Here is a 23,832-nt window from a genome sequence, read left to right on the forward strand (position 1 = left end):
AGATTCCTATGGAAACTCTGCTTTGCTCTGGGACCCAGTACATATGAAAACCTGTGCGTGCCTTTCTAGAATGAGGTCTCCATTTCCCCTAGTCCTGTGGAGCTCCTTCCCACAAGCCCCACTGGCCTTCAATGCCATGTGCTCCAGGGGCTCTTCCTTCCAATGCCAGATCCCCAGGCACGGGCCCCTGACATGGGGGGCTCAGAACTCTCACTCTTATAGGTGAATCTCTGTGATACAGTTATTTTCAGTCTGTGGGCTTCGTGCCTGGCAGATATGAGGTTGCTTATATCACATAATCGCCCCTCCTACCTCTCAATGTGGCCTCCTCTTAGTCTTTTGGAGTAGGATACCTTTTGAAAGTTTCCAGTCCATTTGGTTGAAGATTGTTCAGCATTTGGCTGTGATTTTGTTGTTTTTATGAGAGAAGGTGAGCTCCAGCTCTTCTATTATGCCATCTTAATCACATCTCCCACAATTTTCTTTTTTGATTAATTGACTTCAAGACACTTAGGAAAGTCAATAAGACAATTTATTAAATTCAAGCAGAAAATGAGGGAATGACCCTCAAAGACTTTGGATGTTTGCCAGTACACCCGGCCAATCCAGGTTGCCTTGGGTTCTTGTGCTCTGTGCTCCTTACATGAAATATAACTCATATAAAATAGAGGCTGTGAACTAATTAAAAAAGCAAGGGTAAACACATGGGTGTAAATGTTTACAAAATAAAAAAGCACAGACCTCTGTTTAAGTTTCAGGGGAAAAAAGTAAATGCATAGAAAACTTATTTTGAAAAAATTCCTTTGTAGAACAAAACTGTGAAATATCTCTCTAAATGAGTATCTTAGGAGGCCATCCACTGAAATAGACAACAGGTAATTTTTTAAGCTATCATTTATCACTTGTTCAGTATGTGAAACAACTACACTATTCAAACAAGAAAAAGAAGGGGAACAGTCCAATATGAGTAACAAGTCAAACCATTAAGTTTATTAACACCAGTAAATTATCTTTTTGAAGGTGTCAGGTATTTGAGAAGAATTTTGAGGTGAATCCTAATAGTGTTAAAAATCTAGCTGGAAACAACTTTACTGCCTAAAAAAGACTATTCTCAAAGGAGAATGTTAAATTTCTGATTTTATTTTCTTTCTAATGCTGTACTTAAATGCTTTTCTTCTAGAAAGCTTCAGTGCTTTTTCTGTGTAGATAAAATTTTAAGTAAGATAGGTAAAAAATAAAATATTTATACTCACTTTTCTGCTAGCTATTAAAGATATATGTGAGAACACTATCTATTATACCTCCCACATCTCTCTATAATTTCCAATATGGGATATTTCCCTTGGATTTTGGATAAAAATACATTTGTATTCACTGTAACCTTATACAAGTTCGAGCAACTTTTTATATTTATCTCTTCCTTATGTCTCTCAGAAAACTTGTGGCTAAATTTTATGGTCAAATGTAATAGCTGTATTTTCCCTCCTGTTTGTCCTCATGGCTTTTATCTATTTTCCAAACTTGATTTCTCTCTTGTCCTCCTCTCCTCCAGATTTTTTTAAACTTAATTTCATTGCCATGGTTTTATAAGATGCTTTAAATCCCTTTTCTCTATTAAGGAAGCAAATGAGTACTGAACTCATGTCAACATCAATCAAATGCCGTCTGTGGGTTCTTTGTAAAGAAATTACTGTTTTCCACTCTGACACTCTTCTCCTTATGAAGCAAATGAATCCCTGCTCATCTCAAGGCTGAGCTCAAGCATCTCCCCTACTGTGCCCCCTTCTTTCATCCAGAAAGCAGAGTTTATCATTTTACAGCATTGCACTTGCCTCTGTAGATTCATTCATCACACAGTGCCTTTCTGTTTGCATCCCTCTCTATTCACAGATGATCAGGTTCTTTTGAGCAATGATTGTGCTTTTTCCTGTTTCTATGCCCAATACCTAGTCTCCATGTGCACCACAGTCCTGTTATCTCTTCCTCTCCCTGTAATGAAATGAGTCTTATTGGATTGGGGCCCCATTCTAATGGCCTCAATTTCTGTAATCTTCTCTTTAAAGACCTTATTTCTAAATATAGCTACATTCTGATATAGTAGGGGGTTGAAACTTCAACTATGAATTTGGATGTTGTCAGAAGCCATGACATCCTCCCCTCTGGACCTTTAAAATTCATAACCTTCTCATGTGCAAAATACATTCACCTGATCCCCAAAGTCTTAACCTATTCCTGTATCAACTCTAAGTCTACATCTCATCTAAATGTCACCTAAAATCACATGTGGGCGAGATTTAAGAAATGATTTTGTCCTGAGGCAAACTCTTTTCCAGTTGTGAACTTGTGAAACTGAAGTTACTTGCTTCCAAAATGTAAAAGTGGCATAGACATAGTGAAAACATTTCCATTCCAAAAGGAAGGCACTGAAAAGAAGAACAAGATCACAAGATCAAGCAAGTCCAAACTTAGTAGGGCATATGTCATATGATTTTAAGGCTTGAGAATAATCTTCTTCAACTTAATATTCTGTTCTCTGGGTCCACTGGGGTGACATCCTACTGCCTGGGCCCATTCTGGTGGAAGTGTCACTCCCTCAGCCCTGGGCAGCAGCCCCAACTCCTTAGCCCTACGTGGCAGAAGTCTGACCTTGTTGTAAACAAGGACGTGGCTCTAACCTCTGAAACCTGGGAAGAGACAGCCTTGCCCCCAAGATTTGTGGTGGCAGTGGCATCCCTGATGCTGATCACTTTTGGGGTCATTCTTCCATTTTTTGAAAGATAATGCATGTTTGCAGCTCAATAGCTTTAGTCCTGTAAATTCCAGACATCCAACAGCCTTCCTTCATTTTGTCCCATCTTTATCCTCTTTAGTCCAGGCTGGCAGTGTTTACACTGGTTAAAACCTCTTTCTGTTCCTTTCTTCTGATGAGACCCCTGTTTAGAATAATGAGTCAAACCTATAATCTCTTTATGGAATAATGGTCCAGCCATACCACTGGTGTTCTCTCTAAACCTTTCTCATTTTTTGGCAATATGGTCTGGCTGAGAATGTCCATATCTTCAAATTCTGGTTCTTTCTGCTCAATAATTCCTTCTTTGATCTCTCTCCCTCCTCTCACATTTACTATAAGCAGCAGAAGAAAACCAGCTCCACCGTCAACACATGGTGTAGAATTCTCTTAAGCTAAATATCTAATGTCATCATTCATAGGTTCTACCTTCTGCAAAACACTGGAAAACAGTTCAGCAGAGTTCTCTGTTTACAACAGGGACCACATTTTCTCCAATTTCCAATGATATGTTCCTAATAGAAGCCTAATCAGATCACCTTATAAAGCAATATTCCTGCCAACAGTCTCTTTAAGACAATGTAGGCTGTTGTCTAACAAACAGTTGAAAATTCTTCCAATTTTACACATCACCTGGTTCCAAAGTCACTTATATGGATTTATGTTTTTGTTATACAGCATTCTGCATCTCAGTAGCACAGTTCTGAGTACATGGGTACTTTTCCAGGACATGGGTACCTTAACAGAAAATTATTTTAGCACAGACCTGGAGGCTGAAAGCCCAAGATCAAAGTGTTGGCAGGTTTAGTTTCTCCTGAGACCTCTCTTTGCCTTCTATGTCCTCATATAGCTTTTCTTCTGAATGCCCACACCCTTGGTCCCTGGTATCTCTCTCTTTCTTATAAGGATCCCAGTCTTAGTGGCATTAGGGCCAATACTAATCACATCCTTTAATCTCCTTTAAAACACTTATCTATGACTATGGTTATATCTGAGGTACTAGGGGTTGGGAATTTTGGAGAGAACCTGACTTACTCCATAGCAGGATTTATGCCAGATATTTCAACACAATAGTCGTTTCATTTCTTCTTTGATGTTTTTAATACCTATCAAATGCTTATTCATATGATGTAATATTATTTTCAGAAACTCAATGAACCTCAAAATATGTGTGTTTTCCTCAACTAATTTTACTATATTTTGTTCTTTTTTCCTTCTCTGTGGTAGCTAATTGGAACCTCTTGAGTTTATGAATGTTTTTAAGTCAATGCATTTTTGATCCTCTTTTTATAGTAACCAAGAAAACAGGTCCCTATTAATTATTTTTTTAAGTTATAAACATGCTTTATTTTTGCCTCTTTTTTAAATTTTTCTTTTAAGGGCCACACCTGTGGCATATGGAGGTTCCCAGGCTAGGGGTCAAATTGGAGCTGCAGTTGCCAGCCTACACCACAGCCACAGCAATGGATGATCTGAGCTACATCAGTAACCTACACCACAGCTCACGACAAAAACCAGATCCTTAATCCACTGAGCAAGGCCACGGATCAAACGATATGCTTGTAGACACTAGTAGGGTTTGTTACTGCTGAGCCATGGCCAGAACTCCTAACATTTTATTTTTGATAAAAAAATGTTTACCAAAGACTATTCATTTTCATGTGTGGACTGGGGCATGTTACTTAATTTTTCTGTTCCTTGGTTTTCTATTCTATGAGATAGAATAAAATTACTTACCTGTTAGTATTGCTGGGAGGACTAGTGATATAACGTGTGAATATATGTGCACAGGGTTTGGCTCCTTTTTCACTTTATGCCCCTAACTACTGTTAAATCTAAATCTAAGAACATGAACAGGGACTGTTCTCAGATCAAATTTCAACAGCACAAGATCCCTGTTGAGAGCACCGATTATTATGCTATATTATAATAGTGATTCCTCATTCCTTTTGATGTTTGTGGCGGTTTGTGGCTAAATTAAATGCCCCAGATCTCTACGCAGCTTTCTCACATCTTATGTGTGTTTTTAATTTTTCTTGTATTGCTTCTGCCACATAAGTTTACCAGCTGTCATTTTTTATCAAAATCAATAAAACTTGTTCTAGCAGCTGCCCACACTTTAATTTGCTGTTTCAAATAACTTGCAAGTTAGAAAATCAGCTGACCAAGCCTACTGGAATCTGGGGAGATGTAGAGAGAGGAGTAATCGTTTTCAAGTCCCAACTCTGGACTTGGTGCTATGCTGCATGATTTACCTAATGATTTCATTCACACATTTATAGCAACCCAGGGAAAGAGGTATTATGAGTATTTTCATTGTGTAGATGAAGAAGCTGAGACTTCAGGAAGTAATTTGCTCAAGGACAAATATTTAGGAAGAAATAGTCATTACCTGAAATCAGATCTTCCAACTCCTGGTACAGTACATTTATATCACAACACCCTGAAGTGAGATATTCCTGGGATGAATTACAAAGGGCCCCAAACTAGCTGCACCATACTGATTTAGTTACAATTTTGTCATATGCCACTTTTCTCAAAGATCATAGGTACTTTTAGGATGTTTAAACACCACAGCACTTCAGTTCTCTGTCCATTTATATAAGACAAAATTTCATTATAAGGTTCAATGATTACTCAATGAAAATACCAATAACGGGGAAGAATCAAGATGAGGAGTAAGATGTCACACTCATGTTCTCCCACAAACACATCAAAAAACAAACAAACAAAAAAACAAAACACATGGAGGGACAGTCCCATCGTGGCTCAGCAGTTAACGAATCTGACTAGGAACCATGAGGTCCAGGGTTCGATCCTTGGCCTTGCTCAGTGTGTTAAATGATCCAGCGTTGCCGTGAGCTGTGGTGTAGCTCGCAGACATAGCTTGGATTCTGAGTTGCTGTGGCTCTGGCATAGGCTGGCGGCTACAGCTCCGTTTGGACCCCTACCCTGGGAACCTCCATATGCCGCGGGTGCAGCCCTAGAAAAGGCAAACACACACACACACACACACACACACACACAAATCTACATGTAAAACATTTGCAAAGAATATCTACTGAATGCTGGCAGAACTTAAACCTCCAAAAAAGGCAAGAAACTCTCGACATAACTGAGTAGAACAGTTAAGAAGAAAGAAAATGGATCAGGACGGGACTAGCACTCCAGTTGTTTTTTATTTTAGGGCCACACTCCTGGTATATGGAAGTTCTCACCACACTCCTGGTTTATGGAAGTTCTCAGATTAGGGGTCATATTGGAGCTATAGCTCCTGGTCTACACTGCAGCCACAGCAATGTGGGAACCAAGCCATGTCTATTGCCACACTGTCTCATGGTAATGCTGGATCCTTAAGCCACTGAGCAAGGCAAGGGATTGAATCCATGTCCTCATGGATGCTAGTCAGATTCATTTCTGCTGAGCCTCGATGGGAACTCCATGGGACTAGTATTCCTGAGAGGGAGCTGTGAAAAAGGAAAGGAACCACACTCTGGGAAGCCACCTAACTGACTGGGATTTCAGCCGAGACAGAGGGACCTCAACATCACCAAGAAAAGAGCAGAAGCTGGACTGAGGAGGGCAAAGTAGAGTGAGAGATGCACAGATCATCTGCACCACCACCCCAGACACCACAGCCTGAGATGCTTGGGTGGGGGCTGGGCTCCAAGACTTAGGCTTTGGAGGTCATTTCCAGGGGGAGGACTAGGGTTGGCTGTATGGGGAAAACCTAAGGGGCTAAAGAGTGGTGTGCCATGGGCAGGGGAGCAGTGTGCTATGGGCTGGGGAGAGGAACACCATGGCAGAAGGAACTGGGGAGGAGGTCTGGGCCTGCAGGAGAAGCAAGGCACCATTGTTCGCGAAGGCAAGAGCAGAAAGGGCAGACTGCCAGAGGAATCTCCCTGCACATGAAAGGCTCTCAGAGGGCAGGTTGCCTCTGGGGAAGGCTACAGGGAGCGAGAAGGCACTTGCTGAGGCTATAGGAGACCAGGTGCTTCTAGTGAGCACTACTGGTGGCTGGGCACCTCTTGTGTGGGCTGAGGGCAGTGAGGGGCTAAGTGTGACTTGGTGCCTCTTGTGTGACCTAAGAGGGCCGGAATGGACTGTAGTGGTCATCTCAGAGGCCAGAGGAAGGTGTGACCTGCCACCACTGGGGGCCTGTGAGTGGGCTCCACCTGTGGGCCAAGTCACCTCAAGGGTCAAAAAAAAAAAAAAAAAAAAAAAAGAGGGCACTTCAACTAAGCACCACACGTCATTGTTCTCACCTGGTAACCAAGACACCACAGCCTGAGATGCTCCGGCAGGGGCTGGGTGCTGAGACTTAGGCACTCACCTGGGAACATACCACCCTGCTGCTGCCACTGCCAAATGCTCTGGGAAATGCCCGGATGCTTGATCACTGTCCCTTCCCAGGACCCTGGAACTAGGAGTAGCCTGTGCAGTACCTCCTGTACAGGCTAAGCAGGATGGGGTACTTCTTGCATGGTCTACAGGTGGCAGGGGCAAACCACCAGCTATCTCTGACTCAGAGGTAGGCATGACCCACCACCACTAGGGGTCCATGAACAGGTACCACTTGCAGCCCCAATCACCTCAGAGGGCACCAGAGAGGAGGGCATTGGGACTGAACAACACCTGTTGTTGCTCTCACTCTCCTGGGAGCATACTCTCCCTGCTGTTGCCACGGACAAACACCCTGGCAGTGCCCAGATGCTTGATTAGTGTCCCTTTCCAAGACCCTGAAATTAGGAGCAGCCTATGCAGCACCTCCTGCGTGGGCAAAGAGGGACAGGGTGCTTCCACTACAGTTATCTCTGACTCCAGAAGTGGGCATGGCCTACTACCACCGGGGGGGGTCCCTGAACAGGCAGCACTACCTGTAGTTGCTCTCACTCCCCTGGGAACTAACACATCCTGCTGCTGACACTGCCAAATGCTCTGGGCACCTCGTAAATCTGCCTAAGGCTCATTATCACTTCCCAGGGCCCTGCAACTCAGAGTAGCCTGCACCTTCTTCCTGCAGGTCCTTGCTGCTATTAAGAGTCCAGCAACCAGGCACTGACTTTAACCCCACCCACTGCCTCCTCCCTGGAAACACACTCAGCACCCTAGGGAAAACAGCCTGCTCACACTGAAGAAAAAGACAACAAATATCCAAATTCCCACACCACAAACAAATAGCAACTGCCGACAAAATACAAAGGGGTGCTCTTGCATAGAAATAGCCCACCAAGACTATAGTTTGGCTTCCCTAAACTCACAGAAAAAGAAAACATAAGCAAGATGAAGCAGCTCAGGACTATCCCCAGTTAAAAGAACAGAAGGATTCACCTAAAGCAGCAAACAATGAAACAGATCTCTGTAGTGTGATAGGCATTGGGTTCGAAAGGGAGATCATGAAAATACTGAAGGAATTAAGGTTTAATATCAAGGAATTAAGAGCAGATATGAACAGTAATGCAGATAACATTAGAACTAGAAAATATAAGGAGGAATATCGAAAAACTAGAAAATTCATTTGCAGAGATGCAAACTGAGCTAAAGGCACGAAAGAGCAGAATGAATAATGCAGAGGAACGAATTAGTGACTTTGTAGATAGAATAATGGAAATCATCTAATCAGGACAGCAGAGAGAAAACTAAATGAAAAAACACCAAAGCAATATAAGAGATCTATGGGACAATATAAAGCAGGCCAATCTACACATACTAGGAATTCCAGAAGGAGAAAAAAAAGAAAAGCGGATTGAAAATATATTTGAAGAAATTATGGCTGAAAACTTTCCAAATCTAATGGAAACTGATATCAAGATACAGAAGGTAGAGAGGACCCCACAGAAGTTGAACCCAAATAGGACCACACCAAGACATATTATAATAAAAATGGCAAAAATTAGAGGATTCTAAAGGCAGCAAGAGAAAAGCAAAGCATTAATTATAAGGGGACCCCCATAAGGCTATCAGCTGACTTCTCTAAAGAAACACTACAGGCCAGAAGGGAGTGGCAAAATATGTTTAAAGTTCTGAAAGGGGAAAATGTGCAACTTAGAACATTCTATCCAGCAAGAATATCATTTAAAACAGGAGGGGAAATAAAGAATTTGTCCAATAAACAAAAGCTTAAAAAGTTCAGCAATACTAAACCCATTCTAAAAGAAATACTGAAAGGCCTTCTCTAAATAAAAAAATAAGTAAGAAGAAATAGGATGGGGGAAACCACAATTGGAAAGCAATCACTTAAATAAGCCAGCATACAGATATAAAAGAGAAAAAAAAAAAAACTACTGTAAAAGTGATGATAAACACAAGGAACAGCAAAAGAACTTACATGAAGATATTAAAAAAGGACTTCAAAATCATAGACTGTGGGGAAGGAACACAGAAAACTGAGATTCTTTTTTTTTAATTTAAATAATGTGAGCCTGTATGACTATCAGGCTAAAGCAAGCAGATACAGGAAGTGGTTAACATACTTAAAAAACAGGCAACCACAAATCAAAATCAAACATTATATTCACAAAAACTAAAAAGTATACAAGCATAAAATAAATGGAAATCATCCAAACAAAAAAAAGGAGAAACAGAGAATCAATTGGAAAACAAAGTTTAAAATGTCAATAAGTACATATCTATTGATAATTATCTTAAATGTGTATGGACATTATCAAAAGACACAGAGTGGAAGTTTGGATCAAAAAGAAAAAACCTACAAGCAAAAACCTACAATCTACTATCTATAAGAGACTCACTTTTGGGCAAAGGACACATATAGATTGAAAGGAGATGGGAAAAGATATTTCATGCCAATGGACAAGACAGGAAAGCAGGAGTTGGAAAACTCATATCAGACAAAAGCAGACTTTATTAATTGTAAAAGGATCCATTCAAGAAGAGGATATTACAGTCACCAATATATATGCTCATAATATAGGAGCACCCAGATACCTACAACATATACTAACAGACATAAAAGGAGAAATTGATGAGAATACGATAATAGTAGGAGACTTTAATACCCCACTCACATCAATGGACATATCCTCTACACAGAAAATCAATAAAGCAACAGAGATCCTAAATGACACAATAGAAAAGTTAGACTTAATTGACATTTTCAGCACATTACATCCAATAAAATCAGAATATACATTCTTCTCAAGTGCACATGGAACATTCTCAAGGACCGAACACATACTGGGGCACAAAGCTAACCTCAACATATTTACGAGTACAGAAATTATTTCAAGTATCTTCTCTGACCACAATGGCATGAAAGTAGAAATCAACCAAAGGAAAAGATATGAGAAAAAACTAAACATGGAGACTAAACAGCATGCTACTGAAAAACCAATGGGTCAATGAAATCAAGAAAGAAATTAAAAAAATACCTCGAGAAAAATGATAATGAAGGCACAACCATTCAAAATCTATGGGATGCCACAAAAGCAGTGCTTAGAGGGAAATTCATAGCAATACACGCCTTCCTCAAAAAAAGAAAAAAAAATCTCAAATAGACAACTTAACCCACCACCTTGATTTAGAAAAAGAAGAACAAACAAAACCTAAAGTCAGCATAAGGAAGGAAATCATAAAGATCAGAGAAAAAAATCAATAAAAGAGAGAGATTGAAAAAAAAATAGGACAGAAATCACTAAAACCAAGAGCTGCTTCTTTCAAAAGATGTAAACCTTCGGCCAGACTCACCAAGAAGAGGAGAGAAAAAAACCCAAATAAAGTAATAAATGAAAAAGGAGAAATATCAATAGGTACTGCGGAAATACAGAAACTCTAAGAGAACACTTTGAACAATTATATGCCAAAAAATTTGACAACCTAGAAGAAATGGACAACTTTTTAGAGACTTACAGCCTGACAAAACTGAATCAAGAAGAAATATATCAACTGAAGAGACTGATCATTAGAAATGAAACTGATGAATATGTCATAAAAACACTCCCTACAAATAAAAGTCCAGGGCCAGATGGCTTCACAGGTGAATTCTACTGAACATACAAAGAGGAACTTATACACATTCTCCTTAAACTTTTCCACAAGGTTGTACAAGATGGAACACTCCCAAAGACGTTCTATGATGCCATCATCACCCTAATTCCAAAACCAGGCAAAGATAACACCAAAAAAGAAAACTATAGGATATAGACACAAAAATTCTCAACAAAACTTTATCCAACTGAGTCCAACAACATATAAATAAAGTCATACACCATGACCAAGTGGGATTCATCCCAGGTTCATAAGGATGGTTCAACATACACAAATCAATCAACAACGTATACAGCACATTAACAAAAAAGTCAAAAACCACATGGTTAATCTCAATAGATGCAGAAAAAGCATTTGACATAGTCCAACATCCATTCATGATAAAAACTTACCAAAGTGGGTATAGCGGGAACATACCTTCACATAGTAAAAGCCATTTATGACAAACCCACAGCAAATATAATACTCAGTGGAGAAAAGCTGAAAGCCTTCCCACTAAAATCTGGAACAAGACAGGGATGCCCCCTCTCACCACTTTTATCCAATATAGTATTGGAAGTAACTGCAACAGCAATCAAACAAAAGAAATAAAACGTATCCAAATTGGAAGAGAAGAGGTAAAGTTGTCACCGTATTCAGATGATACTATATATACAAAACCCTAAGGATCCAACCCCCAAACTACTGGAGCTGATCAACAAATTCAGCAAAGTAGCAGGATATAAGATTAACATTCAGAAATCAGTTGCATTTCTGTAAACTAACAATGAAATATTAGAAAAGGAATACAAAAATACAGTACCTTTTAAAATTGCACCCCACAAAAAATCAAATACCTGGGAATGAACCTGACCAAGGAGGTGAAAGACTTTTTGCTGAGAACTAGAAAGCATTAATCAAGGAAATTAAAGAGGATTCAAATAAATGGAAAGATTATTCCATGTTCCTGGGTTGAAAAATTAATACTGTAAAAATGGCCACACTACCCAAAGCAATTCAATTACAGATTCAATGCAATCCCTATCAAATTACCCATGACATTTTTCACAGAACTAGAACAAACAATCCAAAAATTTATATGGAACCACAGAAGATCCAGAATTACCAAAGCAATCCTGAGGAACAAAAACCAAGCAGGAGGCATAACTCTCCCAGACTTAAGGCAATATTACAAAGTCACAATCATCAAGACAGTGTGGTACTGGTACCAAAACAGACATACAGACAAATGGAACACAATAGTTGACCAAACACCTACAGTCAATTAATCTTCGTCAAAGGAGGCAAGAGTATAAAATGGGGAAAAGAAAGTCTTTTCAGCAGGTGGTGCTGGGAAAACTGAACAGCCACATGAAAATCAATGAAACTAGAACACATCCTCACACCAGGCACAAAATAAACTCAAAATGGCTTAAAGACCTAAATGTGAGACAGGACACGATCACCATCAAACTCCTAGAAGAGAACATAGGCAAAATATCCTCTGACATCAACCTTACAAATGTTTTCTCAGGCCAGTCTCCCTATGCAACAGAAATAAAAGCAAAAATAGGAATTCCCATCATGGTGCAGCAGAAACGAATCCAACTAGGAACCATGAGGTAATGGGTTCAATCCCTGGCCTCACTCAGTGGGTTAAGGATACAGCGTTGCTGTGAGCTGTGGTGTAGGTCACAGACACAGCTCTGATATGGCGTGGCTGTGGCTGTGGCACAGGCTGGCAGGTATAGCTTGATTATACCCCTAGCCTGGGAATCTCCATATGCCATGGGTGGTGCAGCCCTAAAAAGACAAAAAATAAAATAAAAATAAGTAAACCAAGAGGACCTAATCAAACTGACAAGATTTTCACAGTAAAGGAAACCATAAAAAACCAAAAAGACAACTTACAGAATAGGAGGTAATAGTTGCAAATGAAGCAACTAAGGGCTTAATCTCTAAAATATACAAACAACTTATACAACTCAACAGCAAAAAAGGCAACAATCCAATGTAAAAATGGGCAAAAGACCTGAATAGACTTTTCTCCAAAGAAGATTTACAGATGGCCAACAAGCACATGAAAAAAATGCTCAACATCACTGATTATTAGAGAAATGAAAATCAAAACTACTACGAGGTACCACCTCACAACAGTCAGAATGGCCATCATTAATAAGTCTACAAATAACAAATGCTGGAGTGGGTGTGGAGAAAAGGGAACCCTCTTGCACTGTTGGTGGTAATGTAAATTGGTACAACCACTATGGAAAACAGTATGGAGGTACCTTAGAAAACTATATGTAGAACTACCATATGACCCAGCAATCCCACTCTTAAGCATATATCTGGACAAAACTTTCCTTGAAAAAGACACATGCACCCGTATGTTCATTGCAGCACTATCCACAATAGCCAAGACATGGAAACAACCTAAATGTCCATCACCAGATGAAAGGATTAAAAAGACATGGTATATATACACAATGGAATACTACTCAGCCATAAAGAAGAACAAAATAATGTCATTTGCAGCAACCTGGATGGAACTAGATTCTCTCACACTAAGTGAATTAAGTTAGAAAGAAAAAGTCAAATACCATATGATATCACTTATATCTGGAACCTAACATATGGCACAAATGAACCTTTCCACAGAAAAGAAAATCATGGACATGGAGAACAGAATTGTGGTTGCCAAGGGGAAGGGGGAGGGAATGCGATGGACTGGGAATTTGGGGTTAATAGGCACAAACTCTTGCCTTTGGAATGGATAAGCAATGAGAACTATATCTAGTCACTTATGATGGAGCATGATAATGTGAGAAAAAAGAACGTGTATATACATATATATATATATATATATATATATGTGTATATATATGTATGTGTGACTGGGTCACCTTGCTGTACAGTAGAAAATTGACACTGTAAACCAGTTGCAATGGAACACTGTAAACCAGTTGCAATGGAAAAAAAATAAATATAAACAAAAAGAAAACAGAACAAAAAAAAATCGTAAAACAGCTGATATGTACTGAGGGTTGACTGCGTATCAGTTTCTACCCTATGTTCTTTATGTTTACATGGATTATCACATTCAATCATCAGAATCATTCTGTGAGATAAAACTCAAGTAATCTGCCACCCAGCCAGTAGCCAATAGAGCTGGGATTCAAATTCAGGCAGCTGAGACCAGTATGAGAATTGGAAATAGATATGGTCCCTTTCACACTCAGCATTGAAAAGGCAGAAGAAAGTTTCAAAAGTGACTTAAGTATTCATTAATGCCTCAGGTTCACTGAGCACAAAATGTCTTATCTTGATACAGTTTAGTCTCATAGAAACCAAGAGCAGTGTTATAAAACTGTGTGTAGAAATAGGGAATTGGAGAGTTCTTATCGTGGCTCAACAGAAATGAATCTGACTAGGAACCATGAGGTTGTGGGTTGGATCTCTGGCCTTGCTCAGTGGTTTAAGGATCTGGCATTGCCGTGAGCAGTGGTGCAGGTCGCAGACGAGGCTCAGATCCTGTGTTGCTGTAGCTCTGGTGTAGGCTGGCGGCTATAGCTCCGAATCAACCCCTAGCCTGGGAACCTCCATATGGCATGGTTGTGCTGGAAGGAGGGAGGGAAGGAAGGAAGGAAGGATTGGGAAATGGAAACTACATTTATTTATTTATTTATTTAGTCTTTTTAGGGCCACGCCCACAGCATATGATAGCTCCCAGGCTAGGGGTTGAATCAGAGCTACAGCTGCTGGCCTACACACAGCCACAGCAATGCCAGATCCGAGCCGCATCTATGACCTACGCCACAGCTCATGACAATGCTGGATCCTTAACTCACTGAGTAAGGCCAGGGATTGAACCCACAACTTCATGGTCCCTAGTCGGATTCGTTTCCTCTGGGCCACGACGCAAACTTCAACTACATTTATTTTTAGATAAGTATACATATTCTCCCTGAGACTGACAAATGGTAAGGTTTCTGAATTACATTAGGAAGCCACATAAATGTACAGATTTCTACTGTTAACTCTTGGTCAGACCCAAATTTCTTCCCTGTACTTTCCTCAGGGAAGAAGTCTTCTGGTGTTCGCTCTGTTTTTTGCACCCTGTGTTTGCTTCCTTCACTAATTCTACTTTTTGCTTTGATAGGTGTTCTTTCCTACCATTTCCATCACTATTTCCTTTCTTCCTTCTCTTTCCTCTACTTTCAAGATCATTACATCTTTGATATCTGGTTCACCATTATCTTCTTTTTCCCACTTCATGCTAGGATCCATCAAGACTCAAATTCTCAACTGAAGTTGAACAACCCACTCCACAAAGTCTTTATTTAGGTTTAGCTATCCTTCCCAAACCTAAACCAGGACTTTGTTATGTATAACTTCCTTAATTCTAAATTGGTAACCATACTTACTATCTAATTTTAGTATTATTTTATTCCCAATTTATTGGCTCATCTACCTCAAGAAACTCAGTTCCTCAAATCTTTCCTTTTTCCCCCCGTTCCCAATCCCCAGTCATTACTTTGAACCTCATACTCCCAATTCATTTCTCCCTCTTTTTCTTCTCCCACCAATCCAGTTCTTCCATCCTTTAAATAACTCTATCCCACCACCTTATGTTACTTACCTTCTGGTCTTATCACTTAAACCTGCTCTACAAAATCCCTACTCTGAATTAACACTGACATCCACCTTCTTTCCTATATCCTGACTGCTAACAGAGAAAGCTAAGAGCAGCATGACTGAGCACAATTCCTAAATCATCATCTTCACCCTCAGCCTTTGGGAAATCACTTCTCTCATTTCTCACAGTAGGTATTTTCAAGCTTCCAGCTCCACCTTTGCCCTACTTACTTTCACACTGCTTTCTCTTCCCAGAAAAAAAAAGTAGAAGTTAACCACATCTGAATGACTCATCTGCCTTAATTTCCTTTCCTAAGTTCTCAGAGAAAGAGAAATCCACATTCATAACCAGATTCAATTCTTCCATCTAAGTTTGATACTCACAGTCCATTTCCCTAAGAATCTTACTCCATTAATAATCTAATTAGTCAACTACATCTTCAGTCTATTTGTAGAACAGAAGGCCATGGTCTACAGAGCAGCTGTGATCTCCCACTAAGCATCAAGGTCTCCACCAGCATTTACTTCCAGATGAATTCTCTTTGCCACTGTTAGTGTTCTGAGCCAAATCTTCCAAAGTGGCCAAAACCTCATGATGCCAAAACATGAATGAGTGTTTGTGCATGCATACATAGGTGTGTGTGCGTGCGTGCGTGCGTGCGTGCGTGTGTGTGTGACAGAGAGAGAGAGATTGGGGGAAGATTAGGGCCACATCTAAGTTTTCTGCTTATTCTTTTTCTTTTAAATTCAAGACCTATTTTGAACTAGTGGCTAAACCCAAGTCCAGATATCTCATTTGCATCGGAAGTGTATAAAATAGTAAAACTGCCATCAGTAAATGAGTCCCAAATGTGTGGACATTAAATAGATAAATCGACCCAATAATTTTGCTATCAATTATACATGAAAAAAATTAATAAATCTTTTAAATGAAATGCTTTTCTAAATTCAAGTCTACAAGTCTTCAACATATCATTTCATGTTTTGTTTTTCATCATAAAATGCATCAAAATGTACACAAAATTCTACTAACTGGATTAGAAACCGTATTACATCTGTGGAATGAAGGGCTAATGAAAAAATCTGATTATACATTACTGTCGATAAACCCACTCATTAGCATATGTCATTTTTTTTTAACTAAAATTAAAGTACTATTAGCAACAGGGAATATATGTAGTATGGTTGGAAATTCCCTTTAAAATATTTAAGAGTTTAAGATTTACTGTACTGAACGCACCATAACCTTATCTACCAGAAAAAGAAGTTGGTATTTTCTTTCAAAGCCATGGGAATCATAATTCTAGGCAGAGATTTCATAATGGAGAATCTAAAATCATTAATCATTAACAAAATCATGAAGGCTATTTCTTTAGGATGGAAAACATGTGAGAAAAATATATGTTAGTCTTAGGCAACTCCAAAAAAACCACTAATTCTTTTCCTATTTCCACTGGCTTAAGAATAAAAGCAGGGCCAGGAAGGAATTTTTTTGGGCTTCTTTCATGTGAAATATCAAACATGAAATACAATTACTATGGGCATCACCAAAAAGAAGAGGAAGAGATATCTAGTGGCAGAAAATATTCTTATTTTTAGATCAATAAAGCAAGGGAGTTTGGAGTAACACAATGAAATAAGTATGTTGGCGTGTATGCAAGGTATTTTGGGGGATACTGAAGGGGGATGGTGCTTCTTTTGATAAAAATAATCTAGAATCATATGGGAGGTAGCTTTCCAGCCTTAAGGTCCCAAAAAAGCTAGAGTTTGAGAAGCCATAGACAGGACTGAATACTCTCCTGACTATGCATTATAACGAAAACCATGGCCTGGCCCATGAATGAATCGTGAGTCAATTTAGTTTCTGCACCTGCAAAATAATCCCCTCAGTCTATCTGCTTTCCACCCCAAATTCCAAATGCATTCTCCCATGTCACTAGGAAATCTGAAAATCACTGCTGTTGAGAAAGGAGTGAAAAGGACAAGAAGAACTAGCTGTTACCTTTAGAGAGTGTATAAAGCTTGGACAAGGTGACCAACTCAGGGGACAGGGAAGAAAATCCCTAGGAATCCAGGTCTACTGAGGACCTTGCCCACTCCACCCCCCTGCCCAACACGTCAGTGGTCCCAGGAAGAAGGTAACGGGGCACACACACAACCAGGTCAAGGAGTGGATGAACAGGGGCCCAATTTACCAGGCGGTTAAGTATGATCCTGACCATTTCATTAAATGACATTTGCAAACCCTGTAACCTCTCCTCTCTTGATTCTGTTAAAAGAGAAACGCTATACCCCCTTCCCACCAAATGAAATTGAGAGAATGATGGATAAATGCTTTTCATGCTTGCAACTCGATTCTGAGGACGTTTCCATATAAATAGAATTTACGATTATTGCAATTCTGTTTGCCCAGGTTTCATAATAAAGATCAGGAATTTTGCTAGGAGCACTGGGGTAAGGTGCCCATGAAAGGCATCATGAATACTTCAGACTGCCCACAGAGCAGGCTTTGGAAATATTTTTATTTCTCTCTGTCCTTTATTCATTTTCCTGACACTAAAATGAACTTTGAAAATGATAGCATCTGTCATCCATCCATCAAAAGACTGGGCCTCAGACCATCTGTGAAACTTTTTGCTAAAATGAGATTTTGTTCGAAAACTTCTGCCTAAATATTAAAAAAAAAAAAAAAAAAAAATCCCTGAAAAGGTTAAAACCCTAGTGAGGGACATCTGGTGGCTAAAATTAGGCTTGTTCCTATCAGTAAAGGCCAGAAGCCACAGTGGGGAAATGCAGAGGCATCGTTGCTGAAAACATCCTAACCTTTTCATCATGCCTGGATTCCTACTGAGCAACAGCCATGATGCGTTCTGCTTTCACTTACGCTTTCTCACTTCTGCTCTATCTTCACTTAATGGTAGGGTCATTATAAAACCTATCTAACCAAGGCTGTCCTTTGAAGCACAGCCTTTTAATGAGATTTTTAAAAACAAAAAATATAATCCTTGGTAATATTTTATGTTAGTGTTGTATTTTTTTTTTTCCTCCCACAGCTAGAAATAAAAGTGTGGCAGCTTCTCTGAGCCATTCCCTCTTGAACAACTGAAAACCTAAGGTAAATAACTTCAGGGCTTTCTCATCTTCCCAAGGTTTAGGAAGCTACAAGATCAGGACAAGACCAGGAAAACTGAGATTTTAGAAATAAACCACTTCTGCATAAGGATCTCCTTTACTTAGTGATTGCCTCCAGTCAGGCCCGAAGAAAGGCAGATTCTGACTTGGCCTCAATTTTTCTGTATCTTCAAAATAAAAGAGAAATATGAGTAAAATTCACAGGAATAGCATCATATGGAAACAAAGGTGGCACAATGAACTTCACTGAAAGGCTTTTCAGCTTTGTTGTTTAAGATGTGGTAGTCTTTTTGTTGCAGCTTTACTGAGGTATGATTGACAAATAAGACCGTATATGTTTAAGGTGTGCAATCGGATGTTTTGATATGAGTATACATCGCAAAAAATTACTAAAACCAAGGTAATTAACATATCCATCACCTTACACAGCTGCCTCTGTGTGTCTGTGTCCATGTGTGTGTGAAGAACTCAGATCTACTCTCTTGCAAATTTCAACTAACTACAGTCACTATGTTATATACTAGGTCTCAGACCTTAGTCAACTTATAAGTGAAAATTCATACCCATTGATCAGTATCTCCCCATTTTCCCCAGGTGTGGCAATGTTTGATGGAAAATGATTTTCATCATATTACAGGGAGAAGAAGACAAATAAACATATCAGCAGCACATCTCTGCAAGCAGAAAATATCTCCAGGGAAGCAATCAATCTGAAGCCTTGATACAGAAGGAGAGCCGGTGGCATTTATTTCATCAAGGCATCTTTATAAAAATGGAGAAATTTCAGTTTGTGAATCATGGCAGCCTCTTCCAAATAATCAAAATATTCCAGAGCCTGTGAGTTAACTGGAGAGTGGTTGCTAATCAAACAGCCATTCCACTTCCAAGTTCTAAATTGGGAATTTTAATAAGGTTCAACCACCTGAACTGCTTTTTTTAGCAGTGTTCTCTTTTTTGGAGCCTAGGAATTATAATTGCTACCATGGTCTCTTTAGAGAATTAAAATCAGCCTTGGTTTATGATTTCTGTGGTAGTAATAATTTATTTTTAGTTTTATTTTAATTGTTTCAATAGATCATGGCACAGAAGCTTTTTAACAAAATACATTAGGCTGATTTGGTTTTTCAAATGTTGGAGGCATGTCCCTGTCTCCTTCTACTCTCTAAAATACCAAGGATAACAAGAAACAGAAGTGCAAACTCACACTTCAATAAAATAGGAGACATTGGTAACTAGAACTAGACTGTATGCAGAAACACTGCCAAATGTAGTGAAGGTCAAATAAAGATGAGGGAAAATGCTGAGAAAGCATGCCTGAAGCTAGAAATTCAAGCAATGGGGCAGAACGACGTTCTTCAAAGCAGGTTTTATGAATTCAACTAAGTAATCAGAGTTAATGTCGACTTTAATGGCAAAAGTCGACATCATGGTACTCTGGAGAAAGGCACAACATCACTTATTCCCATTTTCACTCCCTAAAAAGCACAGCCTAAGATGAATCATGAGTAAACAATCATACAATCTAAACCGAGGCTGTTATGGACATCCAACAGCAATGAAATAGACCTTCACCTCAAATTTGGATCTAGTGTTGAGACTGATGCTGACACACACACACACACACCACACACACACACACACACACATATGATAAGGGGGAGGTCAGAACTCACGTAATGATGCTTTATGGGTTAAATGTAGCGGATCCCAAGAACATCCAAAAGCAGTTCAAAGGAGAACAGGAAATTGGCTGGGTGGTTTTACTTGATTAGGAGGTGGGGCCAGGGCAGGTGGCTCCTGCCCACACTTAGGTAGGAAATGCATGGTTTGAACCTCTAAATGTACCCAAAGAGAAAAACCTGAGTTTTCCTATCAGCTTGCCCAGATGCAAAGCAGAAGGGGAAAAGGTAGAGACTGAAAAGTTATCAACAAACAAAAAAGAGGGTACGGAGGGGCATTTTGCAGAAGAATTGGCCCAGACTCTTTTACAATGTCAATAAAAAGTGGCAAAAGCTCTGTTCCACATTAAAGAAGATTAAAGAGACATAACAACTAAATTCAATGTGTGATTTTGAAATGAAAACTGGATCAGAAAAAAATGTTCTAAAGTATATTACTGGGACGACTGGTAAATTATGAATATGAATGACGTATTTTAGTTATTTTGTACCAATGCTGAACTTCATAATTTAGTAATTTCATGTTATTTTTTGGAGTTCCCCTCGTGGCTCAGCAGAAATGAATCTGACTAGTATCCATGAAGACACAAGTCCGATCCCTGGCCTTGCTCAGTGGGTTAAGGATCCGGCATTACAGGGAGCTGTGGTATAGGTCGCAGACGCAGCTTGGATCTGGCATTGCTGTGGCTGTGGTTTAGGCCAGCGGCTACAGCTCCAATTCGACCCCTAGCCTGGGATCCTCCATATGCCTGCTGTGGGTGCAGCCTCATTAAATAAATTAATTAATTAATAAATAATCCCATGTTATTTTCTCATATAATTTTATGTTCTTAAGATATACATATTTATGGGTGAAGAATCTTGAAGTATGTAACTGGTTTAGTAAATAATATTTATATATGCACATTGTAAATGTATTCATGTTTATAATATACAGAGAGACAGAAAACAAACCTATCAAATATGAAATCTAGGTAAAAATTGCATACAAGTTAACCCTGTGAATTTTTGTAGCTTCAAGTTTTTTCCAAAATAAAAAGCTGAAGTAAAGGAAGTAGAATGAAGTCTCTTTACTGGGAATAAAAGAACAGGATTCGTGTACTAACAGATGGAAGTTCATTGGGCTCTTCGTGCCAGTAAGGAGAGGAGGAGAGACCAGGTGAATAAAGATACACACAGGAGACTACCTTTACAGGATGGAGGAGAGAGATCATGTTCAAAACTAAGACGTCTTTTTTGTGGACTGTGGAGAAAATAAAAACACCTCACATTCTCACCCAGGATTATACCAAAGAACTTTCTCCATAACAGGAAGAAAATCGACTAACAGAATTTACTTCATGCACTCAACACAAAGAAATCAGCGCATTACTCATACAAAGACCCAGGAACCAGTGTTTTGAGGACTCTCAGCATTGTGGAATGTCAAGCTGAGCAGTTTTTATTTTTCTTCAATCACTGCCTTCGCCCATACTATATCAAATTCCCTTTCAAGTTCCTTAAAGATACCTTGGGGAGATTTCATAAATTTCACTGATAGTCATCAACAATTTAGTCTAATATTAATATTTCAATCAGATACTCAACTTAAAGGTCTCCTCCCTCCCACCCAAAGTAGATCAGATGTGATCTGGAGGGACCTGAAATGAGGTGGGTGGGAACAAAGAACACACCACTCCTTCTCTCCCCCTCTCCTCTGGATCCAACTACTCCAGCATTGGGAGTAGACAGAAGGGAAAGGGGGGAAAGGCACTTGTCATTTATTTGCTGGGACACAGATGTAATCCTCATTTCTTTGTTGTGTTTTTTGTCTCATACTGAGTCGCTATAGCTATCTTTTGCACCTTAGGAGTCTGCATGCTAGCTCACCCATAAAAAGTTATACATGAGTTTTATAAGTCACTATGGCTCAACTTTTACTACCTCCTCTTACAACATCGTATATTTAGCAGCTTCTTGACAGTTGGGATCCCCTCAACCTGAAGAGAGCTTTCTTGGAGGAAGCCTAACCACACAGCTCAAACCCAGCTACCTCCCAGAGTGCCCTGGGTGTGCCGGATAACTTGCCTCCTTACCAGTTCTAGCAGAGATTGAGAGAAAGCAGGCTTCTCTTTCCACTAAGCATGATCTCCTCCTCTGCCATCTTCCTGTGCTGCCTAAACCAAGGGTCGCCTTGGAAAGGAAACGCCAGACTTCCCTATCACATTCTCTAACAGTGTTGCCCCAAAAGCTGGCTTGGAGTTGGGTTAGGAAATAGCTTTCTATCTCTGATAAAACCTGGGGACCTTCTAGGATGATTTTTCTCTTCAACTCTATCTTCTCTTCCTCCCTCTGGTCACAGAGGAAACAACACATAAACTATGAATAATAGAAACTGAGAAAGAAGGAAGAAAAGAATGTGGAAGAAGGTCTAAGTATTGTGCTTTCTTCATTGGGAAGAATCAGGGGGCACAAGAATTCAAGCTGTTAATCAAGAATAAAGCAGTAGGGGAAACAAAAGAATAGAGATATGAGTACATATAAAGGTAAAAATGATAAATACTAAGAAATGACTTAAGTATAATATAAAAATGTTATTAAATAGTGGAAGGAGAGAGGAGAAAAAACAATGAAAATGTACTTATCAATGTTCATTCTAGGTAAAGAAACAGAAGTTTAAGTACAAAAAAATATAGATATAAAAGAGTATCTAAAGTATAATAAAGATATAAACATGCCAAATTAAAAGCAGGAAACTAAGAGGTAAAGGAAACCACACCATGTAATTAAACTTGAAAAACAAAATATGTACTAAAACAAACAAATTAGTATGATATAAAAAGGCTAACTGAAACATAACAAGTATATCATATCAATTAAGGTAAACAGGCTAAAACTTTTACTTTTGAATAGTAAAGCCTAAACCAAATATTTTCTGTTTATAGGAACTCTCCAACCTCTAAATCAAAAGGAGTTCACAAAAGTTGAAAATCAGAGCATGAGCAAACAAAATAAATAAAAAAGTAAAACTAAGCACAAATAAAATAATAATTAAGGAGTTCCCATCATGGCTCAGCAGTAAGGAACCCAACTAGTATCCATGAGGATGCAGGTTCAGTCCCTGGCCTCGCTCAGTTAAGGATTCAGCATTGCCATGAGCTATGGTGTAGGTGGCAGACACGGCTTGCAACCCCAGGTTCTGTGGCTGTGGCTGTGGTGTAGGCCACCAGCTGTAGCTCTGATTTGACCCCTAGCCTGGGAATTTTGACATGCCACAGGCATGGCCCTAAAAAATAAATAAATAAATAAAAGAGTTTCTGTGGCTGTGATACAGGCTGGCAGCTGCAGCTCCCATTTGAACCCAAGCCTGAGAACATCTATTTGTCTCAGGTACAGCGCTAAAAAGACAACAACAACAAAAGATGCAGTCTATAATGAAAACCAAATAATTATAAAACTTTTCCCCAAATAAATACAAAAAGTTTCAGCCATAATTAGGAGTACTATATGAAATATTAGCAGTAATAAAATCTATGTCACCTCTCCGGATCCATAAAAATTCAAGCAAATAAAAGTAACTAAGGCTGAGAGACCTGAATAGAAACAAATATATTCTAGCAATTATGTATTTAAATC

Source organism: Sus scrofa, chromosome 11, assembly GCF_000003025.6.
Source record: "Sus scrofa isolate TJ Tabasco breed Duroc chromosome 11, Sscrofa11.1, whole genome shotgun sequence".
NCBI classification, from domain to species: Eukaryota; Metazoa; Chordata; class Mammalia; order Artiodactyla; family Suidae; genus Sus; species Sus scrofa.